Consider the following 11,474-nt stretch of genomic DNA (forward strand, 5'->3'; position numbering starts at 1 on the left):
TTTATGTGCTTTATAACTAGAAGAACACATACTACCGAGTTTTTGTACTTTAGAACTAGAAGAACATACGCTACAGAGTTAATGTTCAATAGAACTAGAAGGACACATAATACAGAGTTCATATTCTATGGAACTAGGGGAACACATACTATGGAATTTATGTGCTTTATAACTAGAAGAACACATACTACAGAGTTTTTGTACTTTAGAACTAGAAGAACATATGCTACAGAGTTAATGTTCAATGGAACTAGAAGGACAGCTGGTCTGAAGTGGGTAGCAGGAGGACTCGACAGTCAGTCGTCCTTCAGTGTCCAGCCGGACATGTGGGTGATTGTATACTCGGAAAAAAAAAGCAAGGAGAGGGAATTAGTTTTATTCTGTCTGTTTGTACGTAAAGCAGGGGATGTAAACATTTCCAGAGTGTGGCTAATGACTCCGGCAGATCTGACTATGACAGCTTTAACTAAAAGGAGAGAACCAGAAGGACACACAGACACGAGAGCACTCTGAAACAGTTTGGCATCCCTCCGCTCCACTGTCCACAAACCTGAGTGACCGCGTGCGAGCAGCGGGACGACAGCACCAGTGTCTTAGTTTACTATAATTCCCTGTGTCCATGGACCCCTGGATCTGCTGCCTTTATCTAATGGGGAACATTAGCTACCAAAAGCTAAACTGAACAAGTGAGTTTTCAGCCTAGTTTTAAAGATTGAGACTGTGTCTGAGTCCCGAACATTTTCTGGAAGATCATTCCAGAGTTTGGGGGCTTTATAAGAAAAAGCTCTTCCCCCAGCTGCAGCCTTATGAATTCTGGGAACTATTAATAAGCAGAACAAATACAACCAAGTTCATCATCTATACAACTAGTAGAACACCTACAACAAAGTTCATATTCTTTAGAACTAGAACATGTACTACAGGGTTCATGTTCTTTATAACGAGAAGAACACATACTACAGAGGTCATGCTCTGTAGAGCTGGTAGAACACATAATGAAGGTTTTATTATTTATACAAATAGAAGAACACATAGTACAGAGTTCATATTCTTTAGAACTAGTAGAACACATACTACAGAGTTAATTTTCTTTGGAGCTAGAAGAACCCATACAACAGAGCTCATAATATTTAGAAATAGAAGAACTACCGAGTTCTTGTTCTTTTGAACTATTTTTTTCTTTAGTACTAGAAGAACACATTCTACCAAGTTCATATTCTTTTGAACTAGTACAACACAATATAGAGCTCATGTTCTTTAGAATTAGAAGAACACATAGTGCAGAGTTCTTCATCTATACATCTAAAAGAACAAAGTCTACAGAGTTCATATTCTTTAGAACTAGTAGAACACAATATAGAGTTCATGTTCTTTAGAATGAGCAGAACACATACTACAGAGTTAATTTTCTTTAGAACTAGAAGAACACATACTACAGAGGTCATCATTCGTCCAACTAAAAGAATACATACTACAGAGTTCATGTTCTTTAGAACGACAAGAAAACATATTACATTGTTCATGGTCTTTAGAACTAGAATAACACATACTACAGAGTTCATCATCTATACAACTAATTGAACACATAATACAACAAATACTACAAGGTTCATATTCTTTAGAACTTACGGAACACATTCTACAGAGTTCATGTTCTTTGGAACTAGTAGAACACATACTACAAACTTAATGTTTTTACAACTGGAAGAACACACAATACAGATTTCATATTCTTTAGAACTATTAGAACACATACTACAAAGTTCATGTTCTTTAGAACTAGAAGAACACATGCTACAGAGTTCATCATATATACAACTAAAAGAACACATACTACAGAGTTCATGCTCTTCAGAACTAGACGAACACAAACTGAAGAGTCCATGTTCTTTAGAACTAGAAGAACACACACTACAAAGTTCATGTTGTTTAGAATTAGAAGAACACATACTACAGATTTCATCATCTATACAAATAGAAGAACACCTACTGCAGAGTTCATGCTCTTTAGAACTAGTAGAACACATACTACAGAGTTTATGTTCGTTAGAACTAGAAGAACACATACTACAGAGTGTATGTTCCTTAGAATGATAAGAACACATACTCCAGATTTCAAGTTCTTTAGAATTAGAAGAATATATACTACAGAGTTCATGTTCTTTAGAACTAGATGAACACATACTACAGAGGTCATCATTTGTACAACTAAAAGAACACGTACTACAGAGTTGATGCTCTTGAGAACGAGTAGAACACATAATATAGAGTTCATGTTCTTCAGAACTAGAAGAACACATACTGCAAAGTTCATGTTCTTTTGAACTAGCACACATGCTACAGAGTTCATGCTCTGTAGAAAAAGTAGAACACATAATAGAGATTTCATCATCTATACAACTATTCTATTATATACCTATCTATTCTTTTGAGCTAGTAGAACACATATTACAGAGTTCATGTTCTTTAGAAAAAGATGACCACATCCTAGAGATTTCATGCTTTTTCAAAGTAGAACAACACATACAACAGACTTCATCTATCCCACTAGTAGATAGATAGTTCATATTCTTTAGAACTAGAACACATGCTACAGAGTCCATGTTCTTTAGAACTAGTAGAATACATACTACAGAGTTTATGTTCTTTAGAACGAGAACATATACTATAGAGTTCTCTTTGTTAAGAATTAGAATAACACATACTACAGAGTTCATAATGTATTCAACTCAAAGAACACATAATAGAACACATACTACAGGGTTCAAGTCATGTCAAGTCAAGAGGCTTTTGTTGTCATTCCATCTATGTACAAGTATACAGTGGAGTGAAATTATGTTCCTCCAGGAACAACACGGTGAAACAAGGAACAAAAATCACGAAGTGCGAACGTGCAGACATCGTGTGCAAACAAAAAATTCAAACAGACACAATAAATACAATACATTAAACAGACATTAGACACAGTAAACAGACAGGACATTGCAGCACCGACACAGCACTAATTCTGGACACGAGGTAGTGGAATAAGGTGCAGAGATATTAACATGTTGTGATCTGTGAGTCACGCAGTCAGATGACACACATAAACACAGCAGTTACTGAGATAGAAAAAACCTGAGTAAAACAGTGAAAACACAGTGTAGATTTCTAGATGCAAGTAGAGCATCAAAAGAGTTGTGTGTGTAGAGTATGTCTGAGGGGGGGCAGGGGTTAGCTCAGTCCTTGTGAGTTTAAAAACCTGATTGCTTGAGGAATAAAGCTGTTGCAGAGTCTGGCAGTGGTAGCACGGATGCTCCGGTACCTTCTGCCAGACGGCAGCAGTGAAAAAAGTCCATATGAGGGATGGATGGGGTCGTCAACAATGCTAGTGGCTTTCCGGATACAACAGGTGTGGTGTAGATGTCCATGATGGAGGGGAAAGAGACCCCGATGATCTTCTCAACTGTCATCACTATACGCTGTAGGTTGTTGTGGTCTGAGGCAGTGCAATTCCCAAACCAAGGAATGATGCAGCTGCTCAGGATGCTCTCCACAGCCCCCCTGTAGAATATGGTGAGAGGGGGGAGATGAGCCTTCTTCAGTCTCTGCAGGGAGTAGAGGCGCTGCTGGGCTCTCTTGGCTATGCAGTTGGTGTTGAGGGACCAGGTGAGGTTATCTGTGATGTGGACACTGAGGAACTTGGTGCTCCTGACAATTTCCATAGCAGAGCCAGTGATGTTCAGTAGGGGTGGTCACCTTGCACTCTTTGGAAGTCAACAACCATCTCCTTAGTTTTATCTACATTCAGAGACAGGTTGTTGGCTCCACACCAGTCCGTTAGCCGCTGCACCTCCTCTCTGTATGCTGACTCTTCGTTCTTGCTGATCAGACCCACCACAGTCATATCATCAGCAAACTTTGCGTGAGTCATAGAGTGAACCTGAGGAGCACTGGTGCTCAGTGTGGTGACGCTGGAGATGTTATTTCCTATCCTGACTAACTGAGGTGTCTCAGATCGGAAATCCAGGATCCAGTTACAGAGGAAAGTGTTCAGGCCCAGCAGGCTCATATTCATTAGAAATATAAGAACACATATTACAGAGTGCATGTTCTAAGGAATTAGTAGAACACATACTACAGGGGTCATGTTCTTCAGAAAAGGATTAACACATATTACAATTTTCATGCTCTTTAGAACTAGAACAACATATACAACAGTGTTCATCATCTATAAAAACTAATAGAACACATACAATAGAGTTCATATTGTTTAGAACTAGAAGACATATTACAGGGTTCAAATTCTTTAGATCTAGTATAAAACACTTTAGAGTTCATGTTCTTTAGAACTAGAAGAACACATACTACAGATTTCATCATCTACACAACTAAAAGAACACAATACATAGGTCATGTTCATTAGAACTAGAAAAAGACATACTACAGAGTTTGTGTTGTTAAAAACTAGGAGAACACATACTACAAAGTTCATGTTCTTTAGAACTAGAAAAACACATACTACAGAGTTCATGTTCTTTAGTACTAGAAGAACACATAATATAGAGTTTGTGTTCTTTAGAATTAGAAGAACACATACTACAGAGTTCATATTCTTTAGCACTAGTGGAACACACACTACAGAGTTCATATTCTTTAGAACCAAATGACCATGTACTACACATTTCATTTTCTTTAGAACTAGAACACATAGTAGAGGGCTCAAATTCTTTAAAACTAGTAGAACACATACTACAGAGTCCATGTTCTTTAGAACTAGTAGAACTCATACTACAGGGTTCATATTCTTTCGAACCAGAAAATTGTATACTACTGTACATATTCTTTTCGACCTACAAGAACACATACTACCGAGTTTATGTTCTTTAGAACTAGAAGAACACATACTACAGAGTTCATATTCTTTAGCACTAGTGGAACACACACTACAGAGTTCATATTCTTTAGAACCAAATGACCATGTACTACACATTTCATTTTCTTTAGAACTAGAACACATAGTAGAGGGCTCATATTCTTTAAAACTAGTAGAACACATACTACAGAGTCCATGTTCTTTAGAACTAGTAGAACTCATACTACAGGGTTCATATTCTTTCGAACCAGAAAATTGTATACTACTGTACATATTCTTTTCGACCTACAAGAACACATACTACCAAGTTTATGTTCTTTAGAACTAGAAGAACACATACTACAGAGTTCATCATCTGTGCAACTAAAAGAACACATTCTACAGAGTTCATGTTCTTTAGAACTAGTAGGACACATACTACAGGGTTCATATTCTTTAGAACTTGTAGAACACATAATACGTTGTTCATATTCTTAAGTATTAGAAGAACATATACTATAGAGTTGATGTTCTTTAGAACTACAATACATACTACAGAGTTCATATTCATTACAACTAGTAGAACACACTGCAGATTTCATATTCATTACAACTCGAAGAACACATAATACCGAGTTCCTATTCTTTACAACTAGAAGAACACATACTACAGAGATCACATTATTTAGAACTAGAAGACCACATACTACAGAGATCATATTATTTAGAACTAGAAGAACACATACTACAGAGATCATATTATTTAGAACTAGAAGACCACATACTACAGAGATCACATTATTTAGAACTAGAAGAACACATACTACAGAGATCATATTATTTAGAACTAGAAGAACACATACTACAGAGATCATATTATTTAGAACTAGAAGAACATATACTACAGCGATCATATTATTTAGAACTAGAAGAACACATACTACAGAGATCATATTATTTAGAACTAGAAGAACACATACTATAGAGATCATATTATTTAGAACTAGAGGAACATATACTAAAAAGTTCAGATTCATTAGAACTGGAACAACATATACTACAGATTTCTTTTTCTTTAGAACTGGAAAAACATACTACAGAGTTCCTGACCTTTACGCCTATTAGAACACGTTACAGAGTTCGTTTTCTTCAGAAATCATAGAACACGTGTTACAGAGTTCATGATCTTTAGAACAAAAGAACACATACTAGTATATTGAAGACTATATGAACAATCAGAAGCTCAGAACTATTACAGCTAACATGGATAGTTATGCTTGGAAACTCCCTTTGCAAAAGCCTAGGTGAAGTTCATGTCTTCCTACAGGGCTGTTTGATGAGAAATGTAAACAAGGTGAGCTATTTCAATTAATATGGCCTAAAATTGTGGATCACATGCAAACATTTCTCTGGAAGGGGTCTCATGTGTAGAGACCAGATTACACAATCAGTCGACCATTTGGAATACACACTTGGTTGGATGTTGGCAGGTCTCCCAGGTCAGACAGGTGGAGAGCTCTTGTCTCTACAGTCATAACACTGTCGTGGTTCAGTGATTATTCAAGTCTCCCTCTCTGTTCTGGGGCTCAAGCCTCTACCTGGTGATGCGAACACACACTGGACGTCACTGATTTGTGACTTGTGAGAACATGCAAGGTACAAACAAAGGGCTTTCATATCCACTTTCCTTTTCTTCAGTGTTAAATCAGAATCCAGTGGAAATGCTCAAAACAAAGTAAATCAGAAAAGTGTATTACATATAGGCCATGATCAGGTGCTTGGTCTTTTTCAATAAAAGAAAAACTGGAGTGTATCAGTTTGTACAGCTGAATACGGCAGAAGTCATTTGTGTCATCAGTCATGGAACCTCATGTTGATTCTACTGTTTACCTTTATGATACACTCGGTGCCAAATTCCCAGAACGCTAGCGCTGACTAAATAGTTATAATGCTCTCAGTTGCTGTTTTGTCCAAAATTTCTTTGTTATTAAGCTATTAAGTAAATCCTATACCATCTAAAAAAGGTAATTTTACTGATTTCATAATCATAATCATAATCAAGCTGTTTTGCAAAATTAATTACATTTCAGTTGATTTTTCTCCCCAGAAATGGAAGTAGAAAGTTATTTATTTAAAGATGTTTAAGAGTGCTACTGTATAGTGCTGCTGTTTAAACTTGACAAACCAAACAATAAATGCTTGTTGAACATGAACAGACCTGTGTGAACTAAATTTTGCTACATGGTGGTTTAATGTCAACTTCGCAAGAAGATTTTTAGTTTTGCAAAAGACATCCATATCGAAATTCTTTTCATTTAGTCATTTTACTTTAACTTAATACTATTACACTTACAAACAAATGTACAGTGTAAGGCTTGTCCTGATACTTCCATATTAGTACAATAAATATAGAACATTTAAAAATAATGTATTCAGTTCAATACTCAACACATAGGCTTTCATTAAGGTTATTGTAAACAATGGAAATTATTATTATATAATCCTAAAATACCCTCAGAACAGCTGTGAATGGTTCCTCTAGATGTTTTTTTTTCTTCTCCACATTAAGTATGGATTATTAACATATGTGCAGATTGAGTGGACTTTGAGTGGCATCACTCTTCTTCAAAATGGGATTTCTGGTTGTACTTTTGTGGTGCCAAAAATATCCAGGCGATAACCTTCTAAGGAAAAGTATCCTGAACATACAAATAGAACCACTACTGCAGCCTGCATACAGGAAAGCTGGTGAATTGATGCACTCTGTATTAGTTAAAGACCAAAGAAAGAGTTGTATATATTGAAACATTTCCACACTACAGGTTATTAGGTTATATGTATTTGTTTATGCTTTTGTTTATTCTTGTTTTAATGAAACATATATAAATACACAAGTTCTCATATTGGAAAGTTTTTAACGCACACTGAAACTTTGCCAATATCCTTGGCATGTCAAGATATCTTAAAAATATCTTACAGGTGTTAAACCAATAGGATGTGGTCATGGCTGTGGACTCTTTTGGATCAAATCTATCCTCAGAGAACAAATAGAGGATGTGTCCAGTCTAGCACACCAGAGTAAAATATGGTTAGCCATGAACATGACTTGGCAGTTGGCCCATGGTGAAATCGTATAGAGCCTTTATAAAGCTCTATAAAGCCTTTATAGAAAAAAAAACTGATATAGGAATAATTTTAAACTATAACCTTTTAGAAAGTGGCTTTAATGTAGGCAGTAAATGAATGTTCTTCTCTTCTCACCTTATACCCTCACTCTTAGCACCAAGGGTTCTGTATACTAATGCAAAATGTTCCTTGATTTGTAAAAATAGAACCATTTTGGTGCTGTCGAAAAGCATTACTTAACATTTTATTAGCTAAGAACCATTTAACCAAGCAAAGAACCATTTATGCAGTCAAATGATTTGTCACGGTTGTCACGTTTTATGTACAACCATTTTCTTTTTTGCTACTTTTTTAAAGGGTGTAGCCCCAGCCCTGTTTCACATTTAATCACACTGAACAGATAGCCTTGTCTGAAGCCAATCAGTTTTCATTGCAACCCCAGATAAACAGTTAAAACAGTTAAAGGGATATCTCAGATGAACATGGGTAGCCATTGTTACCTGTTAGCCACATAACAAACTCCTTCAGAACCAAGAAATTGAATTCAAGCATTTGTGAATATTTGAATCTAGATGTATACACACACACACATACATACATTACTCCCCCACCCAAGCAAACACACACAAACACACACAGTACTCATACATTTAGGATCCTGGGGGCAGGCATGTTGCCGGGGGTCAATGAGGTCGACCCGCTGTCATAGCCTCACTCGTCTCCTGACGACTGTCTGTCCCTCAGTTTTTACTGCACTTTAGACATTCAGGGCTTTTGAGGGGACGGTGTAGATGGACACTGCAGACCAGTGGCCCGGTGCTTAGCCCATGTTTGCCTACACACCTGTCCCCCCAATTTTAACTACACCATAGTATCACACACTACCCCACATTCATATACACCAACTCCTGCACTCAACACTTCACTGGAGGTGGAAGGGTGGGAAGGTCATCCCTCACCCGTTTCCTGCTCCCTACCGGGGCGGGGTGTTGAACGCCGGAACAGGGGCTGAGCCGGGGGCATTCCTGGCGTTCTGGGGTCGCTGCCCGGGCCCCCGCCGCCCCCGCCGCGGAGGGTGGCCGGTATGGCGGTGCCAGCCATGTGGCATTGTATGGTTGGGTGGGTGTGGGCGTCTGTGCGCCCGCGCGCATTCTTCCCTGGCGTGCGCCCTCGCGCATTCTTCCCTGGCGTGCGCCCTCGGACTCGTGTGCAGTCGTGCATGTTCCTCCCGTGTGTGCGCCCTCCCGCACGTGTGCACGTTCGTCCCATGTATGCATCCATATACAAACTGTTACTGGCTGGCCTTTCCATTCGCCCCCACCTCATCTAGGGGGACGGGGGGGTGTATATATGGGTGGGTGTTTGTACATATTGGGGTGATGTGTATGTATATATGTGGGTGTATGTATGTATGTAGGAATGTATATAGGTGTGGAGGTATGTGTGCGTAGGTGTATATATAGGGGTGGAGGAATATAAGGGAGTGAAGGTATGTAGATGTATATATGAGGTTGAGTGTATGTGAGGACAGCTGGTTCTGGGTCGGGGGATTGTTGTCCCCGGTCCTCTCCCGGCTGCTCCCCTGTGGTTGCTACTTCCCCCCCAGATGGGGGGCACCTTGGGGCTTCAGGGCCTGGCCTGGTACTCCGGCGTGACGGTTGGCCCGCTCCCCTGGGTGGTTGGGCTCCGGGGCGGCTCAAGGCCCCTCGGCGGGGATGGGGCCCTGCTGGGTGGTGGTTGGCTCTCAGGCGTATGAGGCGCTGGGTCTTTGCTGCTGCCTCGTGATGGGGAGGGGCATCCTGGGGGCGGCTCTGGTTCCTCTGGTTCCCCTGGACCTGCGCTCCATGGCTGGGGGGGGTGCTGTCCGGAGTCCCCCTCTCCCTTCCGCTGGGGTGGGCATGCAGGGGTCACTGGGAGATACGGCCCAGGGTCTCCACTGCTCCTGGGGGGGCCGCGGCGGGCGGGATTCCCTGGTCTTTCTCTGCCTTCCTCTGGCCTCTGGGGGGATGTTGTCGCAGCTTTCTGCCCTCGATATTGAGTGCATCTTGTGACAAATTTATACTGTACTGCACTCACAAACACACACACTCACATACACATACATCACAGTCATTTGTGTAGTATCTCCAAGTGCTGTACGTCTCAGGTACACTTTTCTTCTTTTCTCAGGAGCAGCAGTTGGTGAACCATCGCCGTGGCATTTGCGCTGTGTTATGTTATTTCCCTTTTTTACCCCCCCCCCCCACCCCCCCACCCCCCCCCGCTTATCTCTCCTCTCCCTTCTTTACAGATTCCCCTGGCCTGTCAAGTCTGGCATGATGCTAACACATTTTCATTAGAATATCAAATGTATAAACAAAATGAAATCAAATAATTAAAAAATAAATAAAGAAAAAGAAACACTGACAAGATGAGCCTATAATCTATAGTGCTCATTTTGGAAAAGTAAATCTGTTTGGCACAGTAACGCAGTCTGACCATAATTCTGATTGCAAATCTGCCAGACAAGACAGGAAAAAAAAAAAAAAAAAAAAAAAAAAAAAGAAAGAAAGAATCTAGATGTATGTACCAAGATGTATCAACATCAAGAAGTTTCATTGTTTTAGTTTGTGAATTATATAATGTTGATTTACAGACAAGACACATTCCCACTTTGAAACAGAGCCCTATACATTGCATAGTCATGCTATGGGCTTCTAGATTGGCAATACAGCCAGGGGGTGGACTGGCAGCCTGTCCAGTGTGCTTCCCACTTTCCGCCCAATGAATGCTGGAATGGGCTCCAGTACCCTCTGTGACCCAGAGGGATAAGCAGCTTAGAAGATGGATGGATATATGAATGGATAGATTTTTGGGTGGTAAGTCATGTATGATATTTATAAAAGGAAAAATGTTTTGTATTAGTCCATATAGTTGAATTAACCACCTCCCTGTGATCGCTATCACATCACTCCAGTGAAGCCATTTGATTTTAATCCTGTGATCTTAGAATTACACACATTAGATCTGGAAATAAACACAATATACTCTTCCAAATTACCAGCTGCACCAAATTACCTGAAATTACCCTACATAGCCTATGGAGTAAACGATTTGCTAACAGCTTTAATAAAGTAACAGTAATTTTCCATATTTAACAGACCTATGACTAAAGTATTATATGTGGTTAGTACCAGCATTTTCAATTAACTCCCTTTACTGAGATGAAGTTGTCATGGCAAAGTATAACACAGCATTTCTCAAAGATGCATCACTCTCTTGTTAATGCACTAGTGTTTCACTAGTTTTATGAGCTGTAGCCTGATCATCTTAAAAAAAAAAAAAAAACGCTTAGCACAGTGTACCACAGAAATGGTATAGTTTTATACTGTTGCTGTTGTGACAAAACCTAAAGTTGCCTCCAAAAAGGAGAAATAAAAACCAACATCTTTAACTTGTATTTTTAATAGAAGTGAATGGAACAGCAGGATCTTATTCATATTTATTGAAGACCATTTCTTTTGGTAAGTTCATC

The sequence above is a fragment of the Pygocentrus nattereri genome, chromosome 10 (genome assembly GCF_015220715.1).
Source record: "Pygocentrus nattereri isolate fPygNat1 chromosome 10, fPygNat1.pri, whole genome shotgun sequence".
Classification (NCBI taxonomy): domain Eukaryota; kingdom Metazoa; phylum Chordata; class Actinopteri; order Characiformes; family Serrasalmidae; genus Pygocentrus; species Pygocentrus nattereri.